The sequence below is a fragment of the Triturus cristatus genome, chromosome 5_1 (genome assembly GCF_964204655.1).
Source record: "Triturus cristatus chromosome 5_1, aTriCri1.1, whole genome shotgun sequence".
Classification (NCBI taxonomy): domain Eukaryota; kingdom Metazoa; phylum Chordata; class Amphibia; order Caudata; family Salamandridae; genus Triturus; species Triturus cristatus.
Genome location: NC_140587.1, coordinates 232784467 through 232802678, shown reverse-complemented (window position 1 = coordinate 232802678; position 18212 = coordinate 232784467).

Here is an 18212-nt window from a genome sequence, read left to right as displayed (position 1 = left end):
TGCAAGGAGGGGGCGTGGCCTCCGGCACGATGCCAGTCTTTTATTTATTTTAATTTTTTAAGAAGGGGGGCTGTGTGGTTCCCCTTCTTATTCTAATTTATTGGCCCTGATGACCCCATCCCCCAGGGCCTGTCTCCTAATTATATTTTTTTGACCCCAATCCCCAGGGCCGGCCACTGTTTTATATTATTTTAAAAAAATATATATTTATAGACACACCTAGGACATGCTGGACAAACCGTACGTACCTATCACCATGACGATTTGCGTGATATTCATTAAAAGGCGACAATGAATCCACGTGGAATGTATTTACACCACTAGTGAAGCTCTGACATGTCTGATGCCCTACCGGGCCTAATCCCGGTAGACACCCTTGTCATTTATTTATACAAACATGGGTAGCTATTGTCGGGCACATTTAATACACATGCACACCAAGCCATTCAAAGGGGATTCGACAAAAATTCGATCAAAACTATGCAAGAAATCCCCCTCACGGTTAATAAAACACACATCCACTGCCGGATGTGTAATACTTTTTATTTTACTCTTTGGAAAGGGGACGAACATCACTTGAGAGTCACAGCGCGCTCCTGGCAGAGCCCAATGCTGTGTTACACCCACCATTGCCTGCCGAGTGCCACACACCTCTGTGTTGTATTCCACCAGCTAGTGCATATGCTCTGACACTCTCTAGCCCATGTGCACTGTAACACCACCCCGTGAATATGTCATGCCACACTTGTCTTCGCATGGGTTATATTGCCCCATCTAACGTGCCTTCCTCGATGTCTATGTTATAACGCACAGTGCTATGCCATACATATTACAATCTGGGATCCATATCTTTGTCACAGTGCATATGCAACGATACACTCCCCAGCACATATTTTATATTACAACTTTAGAGACTAGTTAGGTTACACAACACTGCCCTGTGCATATTACACTCCAAGGCGCATATCGCATAGCACGCGCTAGTGTCTGTGCTATCTCGCGCTCTCCAATGAATCTGTCATTGCGCACAATGTATTGCATATTATATTTCACGCCCGGTTCATCTTATATCACACTTTTTGGTGCATAGTTTATACCATACACTATATCTAGTTTTCATTTTCAATCGTGCTCTCAGGACTATGTTCTATATAACACTGTGTTCACCTACCCTTTTAACGGGCATTACATTTTGCGATAGGGGGTGGAGGGTCAGGGGGTGTTTCTGCCAAGTGAGCCCGGAGTCACAGTCACAAACGTCCTCTTCTTCCTGAATAAAAGTGAGATTATGCTGCATACTTGTTCATATTTTAAGTAGTTCGCACAGACACACGTTTTAAAAACAATAAAGGTCCTAATACCCGCCTTCTCTGAACAGTTAGCTTGCTGCCCCATCCCCCTCCTCCCTATCCTCTGTTGTGTGAATCTATGGACTAGCCTCCTCCCTCCTGCCATGCATGGTCTGATGTGCTGCCACTGCCCTCAATTTAGTACGATGTACCAGTCCACTCCTCCTGCCCTCCATTACCCAATTCTATGCCCCATCATTGACCTGCTGCTTAAACTCTGTGCTTAGCTTGCTGCCCCTATTCTCCTTCCCCCTGCCCTCCGATGTCTTTGTGCATGCCCCTGCTCCATCCTTTTTGCCCACCATGTTCCATGGACCTGCCACTCCTATCTACTCTGAGTGTTCTGTTGAGCTGCCAATCCCCTCCCACCTGCCTAGCATTGTCAGATGACTGTAACCTGTCCCTGACACCTCCACCCTGCCTGTCCACATGCTATGCCCCTATCCTCTTCCTCCTGTCCTACATGGTCCATTGTACTGCCACACCCTTCTGCCCTCCCTGGTCTGTTGTGCTGCAACTGCTCCTCCTGCCTGCCCCGTGCGGTCTGTTGTGAGGCCCCTTCCCCTGAACTTTCTTGTCTGTGCGCAGGTCCTGACCCTCCCTTCTATCCTCCATCGTCCTTTGTGCATGCCCCTGCACCCTCCTTCTTGCCCATCATAGCCATTGTGCTGCCACTAGCCCTCCCACTTGCCATGCATGGTCTTCTGTGCTGCCATGGCCCCTCCCACCTTCCCTGTGTGGTCATTTAGCTGCCCCTGACCCCCTCCCACCTTCCCTCTATGGTCTGTGTGTATGCCATCACAGTCTCACTGTTGCTCTTCATGGTGTGTCTTGCTTCTAGTGCCCATCCTGCCTGACCTCCATGGCTATCTTGCTGCTCCTGCCCTGCCCCCTTGCCACAGCCCTCTGTTTACATGTGCAGTCCCCTACTCCCTCCCTCCTGGCTTGTCTGTTCCATTGTAATGCCCCTGATCCATCCCTCCTGCCCTTTATGGTCTGTTATGCTGCAGCTTTCTCTCCTATCTGTCCATTATGGTCAGCTAGCTACCATTGCCTCTTGCCCCTCTGTTCTCTGTTGTCCATGTGCATGGTCCTGTCCCCTCCCTCTTGCTTTCTATGGATTGTTGTGCTGCACTCCCGTCCCGCATGCCCTGTGTGGTGTATTGTGCTGCTGCAAACCCTGATGCCTGCCCTGCAGGGTCAGTTTGGTGCACCTCTCCATGTCCCTCCTGTCCTCTGTTATCCAAGTCCATGTCCCAACCCCATTTCCTTCCATGATCCAATGTACCATACTTGCGAACGTTTTGAACTTGGTAAGAGGGAGATTTTGAAAAAAACCTGGGGTATTGATTTTCCCCTTTGAGTTACAATGAAAAAGAGGAGATTGTAGACAGGAGACAGATCAAATAAAGCCCATTTGAGCTTAAAAACATTGGACGTTTCCTGGCTGAATCGGGTCTGTTGGCATGTATGGTTGTACTACCATTGCCTCTTCCTTCTGCCCACAATGGTCTATTACATTGCCACAGCCTCTCTTGCAAGTCCTGTATTGTTGGTTTGTTGCCCCTGCCCCCCTTTCCACTGCCCTCCATAGTCTGTTGTGCTGCCACGGCCCTTCCTACCTGCTCAGTGTGGTTAAATTGTTGCCTTTGCACCCTCCTACCTGCCTTCAGTCCGTGCCCCTGGCTTCTGCCTCTCAACAGTATCCTAATGAACAACTAGATTGCTAACATTCTATATTTATTACAAAAGTGTGGAACGCCTGACGTCATCTTGATGTAATCAAAACTGTAAATCCTAGAGCATTTCCTTTAGAAATTACATATATGAGAGGGTCTTATTGGCATCAAAATTATGGTTAGTGCTCTAAAAGACTAAAATAAGGACATATTTCCTGAGTTTTCAAATAGCGACAAAGCACTTTTAAATTATTTGTTATCTTTATGTTTTTTTATCCAGTTGACCACTTGATTAAATGTTGCACTTAGGGGAGAGGATGTGGTGTTACTTCCAGAACTGCAGACTTTGCAACTGGGGAACCAGGTTGGAGTTTCTGCTTCAGCTCGACATTCTGTGATTCTGGTCAAATCACTTAGTCTCCCCATGTCTACAACCAAAATGAATTTGTTCTTGTGTGATATAACCAATGCTCATGTAAAGCACTCCAATACCTGACAAGTCTGCACTATATAACACTGCAAAAACACAAAATAATAAGTGTTTTGCACACTTCTGTCATTGGGCTATATTTGGGCTACATCTGGGTGATTTTGGGCTACATTTGGGCTCTTTTGTCTCCGGTGGCCATCTTGGGAGATTTATTTGTTATGACGTTTCCTAATTTCCTCATGTACTGCAGTCTCCTCAGTAGGAAATGCTTTCAGTTTTTTACTTTGATTCCATCATGAAGGTATTCAGATATGTCACACATTTGCCATAAATTCTGAATGTTAGCACTCTAGTTGCTCATTAGATCACTGTAGTAAAACTACTGTTCACCATGGAAGTCTGCTCCTGGTATTAAAAGTGCATGTTTCAGTCTGCATGTCAGAATGTTTTAATGAAATAGAAGAGGATTTGAGAAGTCACTCAAAATGTGCCCTCATTTTCTTTCTTCAGCATTAATCATAATTTCTATGGCAAAATGAACCCCCTCATTGTGTTCCTTTTTAAATTAAATGTTTTAAGTGTTACCAGTTTATTCCAATCAAGATGGCTTCAGGTGTGCCATACTTTTGTCATAATGAAGACAGTAAGCGCTCTAGTTGTTTTTAAGAACACTCTGGGACATTCTGTCATTGGGCTATACTTGGGCTACATCTGGGTGATATTTGGGCTACATTTGGGCTCTTTTGTCTCTGGTGGCCATCTTGCGAGACTTATTTGTTATGAAGTTTCCTAATTTCCTCATTTACTGCAGTCTCCTCAGTAGGAAATACTTTCAGTTTTTTACTTTGATTCCATCAAGAAGGCATTCAGATGTGTCACACATTTGCCATAAATTCAGAATGTTAGCACTCTTTTTGCTCATTAGATCACTGTAGTAAAGCTACTGCTCACCAGGGAAAACTGTTGCTGGTATTGAAAGTGCATGTTTCAGTCTGCATGTCCGAATTTTTTAATGAAATAGAAGAGGATTTGAGAAGTCACTCAAAATGTGCCCTAATTTTTCTTTCTTCAGCACTAATCATACTTTTTATGGAAAAATGAACCCCCTCATTTTGTTCCTTTTTAAATTAAATGTTTTAAGAGTTACCACTTTAATCCAAGCAAGATGGCTTCAGGTGTGCCATACGTTTATCATAAGTAGGACTGTTAGTGCTCTAGTTGTTCTTTGGAACACTCTGGGAAGCTGCAGTAGAACACAAAGGAATCAACTGACAGTCTCTGCCCTTGTTGGATGTACATGTTTTACTGGGAATGTCAGACTTCATTCTCACATGACTGAGAAAGATAATGTGAATTTACAGAAAATAAGCTCTCAGTTTAGCTTATAGATCACCTTCCAAACCTCTGTGGGAAAAGCATGAGAAAATATTTTTCTCTCAATCATGATATCCCAGCAGAAGGCTTTTTCACATGGTGAAATCACCTTAGAACATACCACAATTCCTAAAATGAGTATGATAACATCAACAAATGATTTATAATGTAACTAAAGTCTTAAAACCTTCTATTAACTGCAATGCTTTTTAATGAGGTGCTCTCATGTATATTGGTCCCAAGATGGCTGCCAACACATCTTGGATGAAGTGCTGACAGCCAATCAGATCTCAGGATGAGATGTGTGGTTAGGTTCCGCCCACATATATATATGATTTTACTTTTGATTTTCTCAGGAACTACTGAACAGATTGACACCAGACCTGCAAAAGGCACTTCCCTGAGCTGAGGACTACCTCTCTGCCAAATTTCAAGTAATTCTGTTCAGCCGTTCGGGCTGTACCTTGGACTAAAGGTCCCTATGGAAAATTGCATGGGGAAAACGTGTTTTGGGACCCCCCTTTTTTCTCAGCCCCAGCTTGACGAATCCCCCCGAGACTTTCAGGGTAGGAGCGGAGCGGAGCGCCCCACCTATTTTGAAAATTTCGCGAGGATTCGTCAACCGGCGCCAAAGTTATTCCAAATAGAATGTTGCAGATTTCCTATGGAAACACGGTCCTAACTATAACTATCTACTGGCGACCGCCAGTAGATAATATATATATTCACTGAAAAAACCATAGGTTTCACAAACGTTATAGTTAGGAATTAGCATTTAAAAAACCTTGCAAATTCACTGAAAAAACCATAGGTTTCCCACACGTTATAGTTAGCTGGAAATTTCACTCGTTCGCATGCACGCTACGTTCGCGCATGCGCGCGTACGACGCACGCTAAGTTCGCGCATGCGCAGTACGTTCGCGCACGCGCGCGTACCGCGCGTGCTAGGTTCGCGCATGCGCGCGTGGTACATTCATGCATGCGTGCGTGCTCCGCGCATGCGCCGTGTGCGCACGGTGCGCGCACGGTAAGTCATGTGATTAAGAAAGAACACTTTTGATTAATTCATAGTACTTTCACTTCCAGATTCTTCCAACACCACACCCAGGCAAGTCATGTGATTAATAAAGAACACTTTTCATTGGTTCATAGTACTTTCACTTCCAGATTCTTCCAACACCACACCCAGGCAAGTCATGTGATTAGGAAACAACACTTTTCATTGGTTCCTATTAGTTTCAGTTCCAGATTCTTCCAATACCACACCCACTCCCCTCATTATTACTTCTGATTCTCTGGGAGAAGGAGCTGATCTGTTTTTGAGATACAATGGCAGAGCAGCAGCCATCTTCTAGTAGTGATCAGGAGACTCTTGTGCCACAGAGACAGAGGAAGCAGAAAGACTCTTTCATATGGCAGTTTTTCACTTTTCCAGAGGGGCAGAAGAAGGTAAATGCTCCCAAAGTCACCTGCATTATTTGCAAGCGGACCTTATCACGTGGAAATGCTAATAAGAAATACTCTTTTAGTATTCACACGATGTTAAGGCACGTTGAAGGACAACACCCTGTGTCTTTTGCTCAAGATGCTAGTGAAAACTCACAAGCAGCTCAGCCGAGCACATCCGCAGCAGCTCAGCTGAGCACATCATTGGCAGCTCAGCCGAGTACTTCCTCTGCGGTGGCACCTACTTCTTTACCTCTGGATATACGCCCTGCTTTTCGGAGGCTGTATACACGGTGCGTTGACTGTCATGCTCTTATTTCTATTGGTGAAACCAGTATTGATCTCATTGAGAGAAAGTTAGAGCAGCACTCATGCACCCGGCCATAGTTTTTTTCATTTTTTCGTTTTTCTGTTCCTCTGTCCCTACATTAACACAAGGGCTCTTTTTAGAGCCACCTAAAATCTAAACACAAAAACTTGTTTTTAAAATCTATTTTTCGTTTTTTTTTTACCGTGCACGTACGTTTTTTAAAAATGTTTTTTTGTTTTTTTCACTCCCTGACAAAGACTAGGCGGTCAGGAAGTCTCTACAATGCCCCATTTCCATGTTCTCCTCCTTTGTTTTAAATTGAAACACATTTTTAAATGTTTTTTTTAAATTGCAAGTAAAATGGATTACATTTCCTAAATTTTCTTTCAAGATCTGAAAAAAAGAAAAAAAGTATTAATATTCAACAATACATTTTCTTAAGCAGTACATATTTTTTCTTATTTAACAAAGCAATTTTTTGCCCTTTTTTAGCTGTTTTCAGAATGTATTGAATTTCACTGAAAATAGTGATATCAATTGTTTTCATCATTTAACAGCGGGAAAAAAAAAAACAATCTGAAAGATTGTTTAAAAAAAGCCCTGAATCTCTTCTCACTAAAACAGACCTTGATAGAAATGTCACAAATATATTAAAAATACCTTCTAAGAACAATAACTATTTGCAATAAATAACGTCTGTAAATCTTGCTGCTTAAGCACGTACACCAAAATAATATCTGTCAAACAAGTCCACAATTGTTATCTTTACCTTTCCATGAGGCCAAATGGTAATTTTTAAATCCTTTGTAAGTGAAATATCCAATGTTAATCCTATAAAATTGAAATAATGGTTTCTTCAGATGCTGGAATTTGTATCAAAAATTTTAGTTTTAGAAAAATTAAGTAACAATTTGGTAAATCATCAGGCAAACGTTGCTTGAAAATCAATTGAGAATCATTACACAGTGTCCATCCTTTTTCACATTTAAGATAAACTGTGTAATGACCAGAAGTTATAGAAGGTCCATCATGAAAAATAATTGCAACTGCAACAAAAGTTTTACCTGATATTGATAATTGATTTCCTACAAACTTCTTTAGTAAAGTTTCCAATTTAGTTCCATCTGCTCTACAACGTTGCATCATTAAAATTACATACTGTCCATATTTATTTAAAAATAACGTTGATAACATGTCTGATTTACATTGAGAACATTCCATGTTGTGATTAGCATCTTTAACTAATTTACTAAAAGTCACTGATTTACTCTCTGGTAATGTTAAATATATGAACCTTTCAGAATCAACATTACTGCTGCATGTGTTCATACAGTTTTCACAACAATGTTCCCATTTATATGAGACACCAAACATATTTTCTATTTCTACCCCTTCATCTTCCAGTACCATAAGCATATACATTAAAAATTCCTGTGCATCTTGCTGGACATCTTGTGTAAACTGTGTACATCCAGAACATTCATCTCAAAGATTTCTAACATCAGAAGCACTTTCTATTTTAGTTTTATCATTACTCAGCTTCTCATAAAGGAGACTCAGCAGAGAACAGAATCTTTTTCCATGATTTAGTATTATCTGCTCTTGCAAAATTTGAAGATAAAATACAACATTCAGCACTATATTTGCGTAACAGTTGACACCAGAGCTATTTTCAAAATGACAACCAACAACCTCTTCAACACTGTCCTTTTTCTTTTTGCTTGCAGTCACATCACTCTCTTTTTTTTCTGTTCTGTACATCCTCATTACAGATATTCTCAAATCTCCTTTTCCGACAAACAACACGTTTTTCAAACACAGGATACTGACCTAAATGAGGAGCATAGCTTCTTCTTAATCTATTACACTCCTTTACACAGTTTGCATCAGCACTAACTTTTGAGTCATCAAAGTCTATCATGAATAAACCAGATATTTTTTTCACGCGTGACAAACCAACATATGTCATACCTTCTTTAAACACAGTAGATCCAATGTTTACAAAAGCACTATCTACAGTTAATCCTTGAGATTTGTGAATAGTTACAGCATATGCTAGAGAAAATGGAAACTGCTTCCTACGTACATATAAGTCTTTCACAAGCAAGAAACGAACTGAACAACGACAAATGTATTTAACCTCTTCAATCTGATCAAATTTTATTTTTAAAAATTCAATTCCAACTTTTTTCTGGTAATTAACAAAACCCACAACTTTACCCAGAGCTCCGTTCACTAAACCTTTCTCTACATCCAAATTACGTCTTAAAATTACTCGACAGTTCATACATACATAAAGATTCTTTTCTAAACCAGCTGTTTTCGAGAAGTTTTTCTCTAGAGAATCGAATTTACTTGTCAATTTGTTTGTCAATATAATAGTTATTCCTTCATGTTATATTTTATCCACAGCTTCCAGTTTGACAATCTCTTCATTTTCCAATTTCAAACGTTCTTGATTGAATATAGAGCATTCATGTAGTGTTGGCATTAAGCAGATTGCAGTATTTTTTTCAGCAATGTTCTTGTATATTTTCTCTGGAACTATTTGTTCTGTTGGAAACACATTACATAGCAATTGACTCTGTAAAGCTTTTCTGCCATGTTCTGTGAGTAGTCCAATTCTGATATCCTTCAGAATACTTGCATAATCCTCATCATTGGCTTGCCGCATATTGGTAATGAGTTCTTTATACTCAAAGTATGTCCAAATATTCACATTACCTATACTTCCTAATGACTTTTTTGTGTCTTCATGTGTAAGGGTTTGAAATACTGGTTGTCCTTTAACTGGAGTGAGCTGCAGAAGATCCCCAAAAACTATAACATGTTTTCCTCCAAATAGCACGTCATAGTTTGTCTTTAGAATTTGCTGCATTCTTAAATGCACAAAGGCAAGCATTAAGTTTGATACCATGCTTACCTCATCAATGATGAGAACTTTCATTTTTTTCAATACTCTTGCAACTTCAAAACATGCTTCTCCTGTTAGCTTGTGGTATTGTATTTTGTTCTCGTGCTCTACTGGTAACATTAGCAAACGATGGAGGGTAATTCCTTTTATGTTATATGCTGCTAACCCAGTTGGAGCAGTAACAACACAAGACAAAGTTGAATCTGTTTTTTGCTGTAGATAGCTTCTAATTACTTTAATCAAGAAACTTTTTCCAGTTCCGGCTTGTCCACTCACATACATTCTGATTGGTTCAAACGATGTGCATGAGCACTCTTTATTTTCATGTAGTAATCTGAGATCAATTTTTTTTCTGACTTCCTAAATTTGTTGTTGTTCATCATTCAGTTGTTGTTCCATATTTGGTAAGTTTATTAAATATTCCTGAGCTTGATTCATAGCTGTTTCCACTTCAGTCATGGCTATTGCAGCTTCATTTTCTACGATTGGTTGTCCTAGAGGATCTTGACTGAACGTCCCAGAACTTTGACTGTCTTGAGAACTGTCTCTAGCTACTTCAGCTGCAATTGTTGCTTCTTGTTCAATTTCTTCATTTAACATTTGAACATAAGTTGAGAAAGTACTGCATTCTATGCTATCTTTGCAAGCATTAAAGGAATCTTCATAGCTCTGAAAATCTCCAAGTAGTTCGTCCTCTGAACGCCATGGTTTAAACAGCTGTAAAAGTGCCAAGTAGTAAAATTCCTTTTTGTCAGTAGTGTCGCAACTCAGCTTCCGGTGATTAATCAAACTTCCTTTTGTTTGTTTTACCAAACATCCTTCCTCACCAGTGACTTTATATTTTCCATTGTTGATGTCTTCTGTGGTATTCCGTTTATAAATGTAGTTCTGCAGCACTTCATATAGACACATGTTTTCAAGATGATGACTTCTTTGTGGGTAATATGTGTCCAACATGTTTGTTCTTAAAATGTCTGTACTTTCAGGTTCGTACTCTGCTAAATATTCAATTTCTCGAACAGATTTCAGTACCCGATTTCTCATTCCTGCAAGGCCTGAACTTACCCAAATTATTCTTCTGGATTTGGAGTACAGACTTGCAGATGATAACCTATCTGAGCATTGGTAGGATCCAATTTCTCGATGCGATAACATCTTTAAACAGAAACTGTATAGCTTTTTAATGACAGTCTTCTCGTGAGAAATCTCTTCCCACATTTCTTTCAATTCCGTTTTCTCAGATTTAGTGATGTAAGATGTGACATACCGAGCAACAGCAATAGAATTGTCAACTACATACTGTATATCCATGTTAGCATTCCACATGGATAAAATGACTGGGTTGTAGTCATTTATATATTTTGACTCTTCTTTTCTTCTTAAGTTGTAGGTATTCTTAGGCGATTTTCTTGTAATAGTATGTCGCACAGCTGACATAAAACTGTTTACTCTTCCTTTTGAAAGAACTGGTCGTGGAAATCCAAATTGACATTTTGTGTAGAATTTATCTTTACTCTTGTACTTTCACCGACAGTATTTTCCACACCGATGACTTTGGAAACGTAAAACTATTTTCTTCTGTGCTTTTAGGTATAGCACATGTTGCATATTCTTCAATGAAAGATAAAACTGCATCATCAGAATCTGTTCCAAATTTTGGGGCATCCTTGATCCACAACAGCATATGAATATGAGGAGCACCTCTTGCTTGGTACTCTCTTCTCCAAAAGAAATCCACAACTTCTCCAAGAGGTGGATTTTTTTTATTGCAGATGAAGGACATCATAGCCTCAAATCTATGATTGAAATATCTGCAAACATTAACCGGATCCAATGAGTACAATTCTCCTGCTGTCTTGTATTGGATGTTTTCAATATTTGAATTTGCCTCTCGAAGAAAATCCAGTAAATCATCCCAAGCGTACTCAGCACAGCTTAGGGTAAGGAACCATGTAGGAGTTCCTAAATTCCGTAACATACATTTCAATTCTCCATGGCGTCGGTACCAATATTCATTAGTTCCTCGTTGACAAGCCATCAAATTTATCAATTGAGATTCCAAATGATCATCTCGCTGTTGCACTTTGTTCATAAAATCCTTTGCAGACACATTATGTAGATGTACTCCAGTTTTTAAAATGTGATTTACTGCATAAGATAGTGCAGACAAGTCAATTTCAAATAAAAGATGGAACAAATAAGGAATACTTTGACGAAATCTTGGATCTTTTGCATATAATCTTGTAGTCCAATACTCAGAAGCAGGAATCTGTACTGGACGTTCATCATATCGTCCACCTTTTCCTGTAGGAAACAGCTGGGGAAAACAACGAGCTTCCAAGCTCTCCTCCCATACACTCACGGGAGTTCCTTGTGCTTTTTTCATCTGAAACAGATCAATAGTGTTTCCCATCACTTCTTTAGAATGAAGAGGATGTATGCTGAAATGTTCATAAATTTCTTGTTCTTTTGACTTATCCACTTTTTCAATTTGCCGAGTTGGTATTCCTGTGTCTTCTAGTATTTCTTCTTCATCTTCATCCATATAAATTGTTTCATACCATTTATTATTTATTTTCAAATATAAATTTGCTCTTTGTACTTTTCGTACATCTACCAGCTCCTGCCAAATTTTCTTATTCTTTGTTGTTACTCCATTAACCAGAATAACTAATGGTCAGTTTCCAATCTATCTGCATCAATTGTTTTCATATTTTTTTTCAAATCCAATGGCAAATAGACAACTCTTCCTTTTAAACCTCTTTGTAAATCCGAAGAAGGTAATTTACCTGTTTTGGGCTCCAAACGCACTATGGTCTGAAACGGATGGACACATTGAATGAGCATAGACTCATACGTATTTAAATCAGAAAGTTCTGCAGGAATATCAACCAATTCTAAATCATTATATACAGCTCTAGCTGGCATTCTATTTTCTTCTAACTTGTTATAACAGTATTTACAAATACGCTGATCTTCATCCAAATCAAAACTATTTTCCAGAAATATATATGTTGCAAAATCCTTCCACTTATCATTATCTTCATTTTCACTTTTTTTTATAGAGATCAACATTCCTTGTTTGAATTTTATAATGGCTTCTCCAGGCAACAAATACAAGTAATATTTGGTCTTTCATTAGAGATGATAGTAAATGTTGTCATTTCATCTTCCAAATTTTTACTAACAGTGAGTTCTACATTCTCTTCCACATTTTCCTCAATAACTGTGTCATTTCCTGCACTTTCTTGCTCTGGACCAAAGTAACAAAACTGAATATCATCAGTAACCTTCATACATCGGATACAGATCCACGGAACAGAGCACTATTCAACTCATTTAACTTTAGTGCTGGACTTTTAGCAAAATACAATGTTCTCACAAACTTTCTCATTTCAGTATGATGAACAGCCAGCATCCTAAAATGGTGAAAAACACTTTGGCAAACTTTCCTAGATAGACAAGCAAGAGAATGTCCTTGCAAACCAGTATTCTCTCTCACTCTGCATGGGTCTAGTCTTTGAAGCACCTTAATCTTCTGTTTAACACTCTTTTTACTATATTCTCTTAGAAAGTCACGTAATTTATCAATAGATTCCTGTCGCACAGTGCAAATACTACTACAATTCCAAGTGTGCACTGGGGCTTTAGGACGTCTCCCCATAACCTCATCAGCTAACACTTCTTCCTAATTTCTTGGAACCATTTTCTCCTTTTCCATTACACAACCATCTTTAACTTTATAAGCTCGACCATTGGTGTCAACTGCATGCAACAAACTATTACTTTGAAGATAACTCTCTTCATTAAAAAATGGTTCAGTACTTGAACTATGCTTCCATTCTCCTAAGAACACTTTACAAAAGTTATTTTTTTCACAAATCTTTTCCTTTTGCTTTGTGACTTCATTGCTTTGACTAATTTTTCTAATCTACGCATCCTGTTCAAAATTAAAATGAATAGTTTTCGTTTTATTTCCAAAGCCTTAGCAACAATTGTTTCAATATATTTCTTTTTTTTATAAAGTTTGGTTTTCTTCTTATATTTTTTCACATCCTTTAGCAAATTTAACATCACTCTTCTCTGAAGTATTTTTCGACGAATGTTTTTAAAATCTATTTTTCGTGTTAAGTCACTCTTTCTTACTTCTGATTCTACATTGGCTTTAAGTATTTTCTGTCGACTCTGTTGTTGTTTTGTACTTGAAACACTATTTGCAGTGGATATATTTTTAACATTTTTTCTTTGTTTGAAGATATTTTTTAAAAAATCCTTAGTCTGCTTACCAGAAGACTTTTTCTTTTTTCCAACATGAGGTTGTTCAACTATTTTTTTTTGTCCAGTTTTCTTCAAATATAGATGTTGTTGCTGTTCTTTTCTCTTTCTTGACTTTATAGGCATCTTTAATTAATTTCACTGTTGTTCAGCAATACCTGAAAGAAACTAAAAAAAAAATACCTTTATGTAATTTTAATACATTACGATGGTTTTTTTGAGCTTTTCAAATCCTATCATATGACCTGTCCCTTTCCTACAACTGCAAGTCTGACAGAACAATACCAACACGTATTAAATCTCTAACATCAATTCCTGTGTGCACACAGACTCATGGTGTGATTCTAGGCAAAAAACGATTTTGGTTTGGCAACTTCAAAGCACATTTACTACTGTGGAAGAGTAAGTGATAATTAGTATGGCAGCCTGACACATTTTCCTTATATTTTAGAGAGGCAGAAAAGAGCACATGTCCTAACAGCTACTTGAGACCATCAGCATGTGTTACAGGGTGAGTGATTAGAGTAGAGCAAAGGAAATGAGCCTTGGTGACGTTGAATGTGTTAGCATTACACACTGCTTTCTGAAATACCACACAGAGCTGTATAGTAAGCATAAGAGTGCAGGAAAAGCACCTGTCTGTGTGCTAAGAGCGTGCTTCTGGAGACCGTGTATTGTCAGGTGCAACACAGATCTGCATGGACGCTTGCACAACTGCATGAAGACTGCAGAGATGTATGTAAGAGTACATGTGTGGTAAAGGTTAATTGGAGTTTTGAACATGTAAAAACGACCTCACTCATTGCGGGAGTGGAAGGAAAATGTACCATGCTAATTTCAAATGTGTTAGCATTTGCCTCTCATTTGTGAGAAAGTGATTTCTGCCGTATGCTAACCATCACTGTTCAAGAAAACAAGATGCCCCTTTCCTGCGAGTGCAAATCTAACGGAGCAAGAGCAACACGGATTCAATCTCTGAGAAGAATTCCTGTGTGCACAAAGACTCATGGTGTGATTCTAGGCACAAAACAGTATTCCTGGGTGATACCAGTACACCTTAACGTATGGTGAAGACATACTCCATAATATCTTTCAAGTTCAAGGCACTTAAATATCTTCCTTTACATAAAATGTAAAACACAACTTTTAAAGTGGAAGGAAAATGTACCATGCTAATTTCAAATGTGTTAGCATTTGCCTCTCATTTGTGAGAAAGTGATTTCTGCCAAATGCTAACCATCACAGTTCTTGAAAACAAGCTGTCCCTTTCCTGCGAGTGCAAGGCTAACAGAGCAAGAGCAACACAAATTAAATCTCTGAGAAGAATTCCTGTGTACAGACAGAATCATGGTGTGATTCTAGGTACAAAACAGTATCCCTGGGTGATACCAGTACACCTTAACCTATGGTGAAGACATACTCCATAATATCTGACATGTTCAAGGCAGTTAAATATCTTCCTTAACATAAAATGTAAAACACAACTTTAAAAGTGGAAGGAAAATGTACCATGCTAATTTAAAATGTGTTAGCATTTGCCTCTCATTTGTGAGAAAGTGATTTCTGCCGAATGCTAACCATCACAGTTCTTGAAAACAAGCTGCCCCTTTCCTGCGAGTGCAAGTCTAACAGAGCAAGAGCAACACGAATTAAATCTCTGAGAAGAATTCCTGTGTACAGACAGACTCATGGTGTGATTCTAGGCACAAAACAGTATCCCTAGGTGATACCAGTACACCTTAACGTATGGTGAAGACATACTCCATAATATCTTTCAAGTTCAAGGCACTTAAATATCTTCCTTTACATAAAATGTAAAACACAACTTTTAAAGTGGAAGGAAAATGTACCATGCTAATTTCAAATGTGTTAGCATTTGCCTCTCATTTGTGAGAAAGTGATTTCTGCCGAATGCTAACCATCACAGTTCTTGAAAACAAGCTGCCCCTTTCCTGCGAGTGCAAGGCTAACAGAGCAAGAGCAACACGAATTAAATCTCTGAGAAGAATTCCTGTGTACAGACAGACTCATGGTGTGATTCTAGGCACAAAACAGAATCCCTGGGTGATACCAGTACACCTTAACTTATGGTGAAGACATACTCCATAATATCTGACATGTTCAAGGCAGTTAAATATCTTCCTTAACATAAAATGTAAATCACAACTTTAAAAGTGGAAGGAAAATGTACCATGCTAATTTCAAATGTGTTAGCATTTGCCTCTCATTTGTGAGAAAGTGATTTCTGCCGAATGCTAACCATCACAGTTCTTGAAAACAAGCTGCCCCTTTCCTGCGAGTGCAAGTCTAACAGAGCAAGAGTAACACAAATTAAATCTCTGAGAAGAATTCCTGTGTACAGACAGACTCATGGTGTGATTCTAGGCACAAAACAGTATCCCTAGGTGATACCAGTACACCTTAACGTATGGTGAAGACATACTCCATAATATCTTTCAAGTTCAAGGCACTTAAGTATCTTCCTTTACATAAAATGTAAAACACAACTTTTAAAGTGGAAGGAAAATGTACCACGCTAATTTCAAATGTGTTAGCATTTGCCTCTCATTTGTGAGAAAGTGATTTCTGCCGAATGCTAACCATCACAGTTCTTGAAAACAAGCTGCCCCTTTCCTGCGAGTGCAAGGCTAACAGAGCAAGAGCAACACGAATTAAATCTCTGAGAAGAATTCCTCTGTACAGACAGACTCATGGTGTGATTCTAGGCACAAAACAGTATCCCTGGGTGATACCAGTACACCTTAACTTATGGTGAAGACATACTCCATAATATCTTTCAAGTTCAAGGCACTTAAATATCTTCCTTTACATAAAATGTAAAACACAACTTTTAAAGTGGAAGGAAAATGTACCATGCTAATTTCAAATGTGTTAGCATTTGCCTCTCATTTGTGAGAAAGTGATTTCTGCTGAATGCTAACCATCACATTTCTTGAAAACAAGCTGCCCCTTTCCTGCGAGTGCAAGGCTAACAGAGCAAGAGCAACACAAATTAAATCTCTGAGAAGAATTCCTGTGTGCACACAGACTCATGGTCTGATTCTAGGCACAAAACAGTATTCCTGGGTGATACCAGTACACCTTAACTTATGGTTTAGACATACTCCATAATATCTTTCAAGTTCAAGGCACTTCAATATCTTTCTTAACATAAAATGTAAAACACAACTTTAAAAGTGGAAGGAAAATGTACCATGCTAATTTCAAATGTGTTAGCATTTGCCTCTCATTTGTGAGAAAGTGATTTCTGCCGAATGCTAACCATCACAGTTCTTGAAAACAAGCTGCCCCTTTCCTGCGAGTGCAAGGCTAACAGAGCAAGAGCAACACGAATTAAATCTCTGAGAAGAATTCCTGTGTACAGGCAGACTCATGGTGTGATTCTAGGCACAAAACAGTATCCCTGGGTGATACCAGTACACCTTAACTTATGGTGAAGACATACTCCATAATATCTGACATGTTCAAGGCAGTTAAATATCTTCCTTAACATAAAATGTAAAACACAACTTTAAAAGTGGAAGGAAAATGTACCATGCTAATTTCAAATGAGTTAGCATTTGCCTCTCATTTGTGAGAAAGTGATTTCTGCCGAATGCTAACCATCACAGTTCTTGAAAACAAGCTGCCCCTTTCCTGCGAGTGCAAGTCTAACAGAGCAAGAGTAACACGAATTAAATCTCTGAGAAGAATTCCTGTGTACAGACAGACTCATGGTGTGATTCTAGGCACAAAACAGTATCCCTAGGTGATACCAGTACACCTTAACGTATGGTGAAGACATACTCCATAATATCTTTCAAGTTCAAGGCACTTAAGTATCTTCCTTTACATAAAATGTAAAACACAACTTTTAAAGTGGAAGGAAAATGTACCACGCTAATTTCAAATGTGTTAGCATTTGCCTCTCATTTGTGAGAAAGTGATTTCTGCCGAATGCTAACCATCACAGTTCTTGAAAACAAGCTGCCCCTTTCCTGCGAGTGCAAGGCTAACAGAGCAGGAGCAACACGAATTAAATCTCTGAGAAGAATTCCTGTGTACAGACAGACTCATGGTGTGATTCTAGGCACAAAACAGTATCCCTGGGTGATACCAGTACACCTTAACTTATGGTGAAAACATACTCCATAATATCTTTCAAGTTCAAGGCTCTTAAATATCTTCCTTTACATAAAATGTAAAACACAACTTTTAAAGTGGAAGGAAAATGTACCATGCTAATTTCAAATGTGTTAGCATTTGCCTCTCATTTGTGAGAATGTGATTTCTGCTGAATGCTAACCATCACAGTTCTTGAAAACAAGCTGCCCCTTTCCTGCGAGTGCAAGAGCAACACGAATTAAATCTCTAAGAAGAATTCCTGTGTACAGACAGACTCATGGTGTGATTCTAGGCACAAAACAGTATCCCT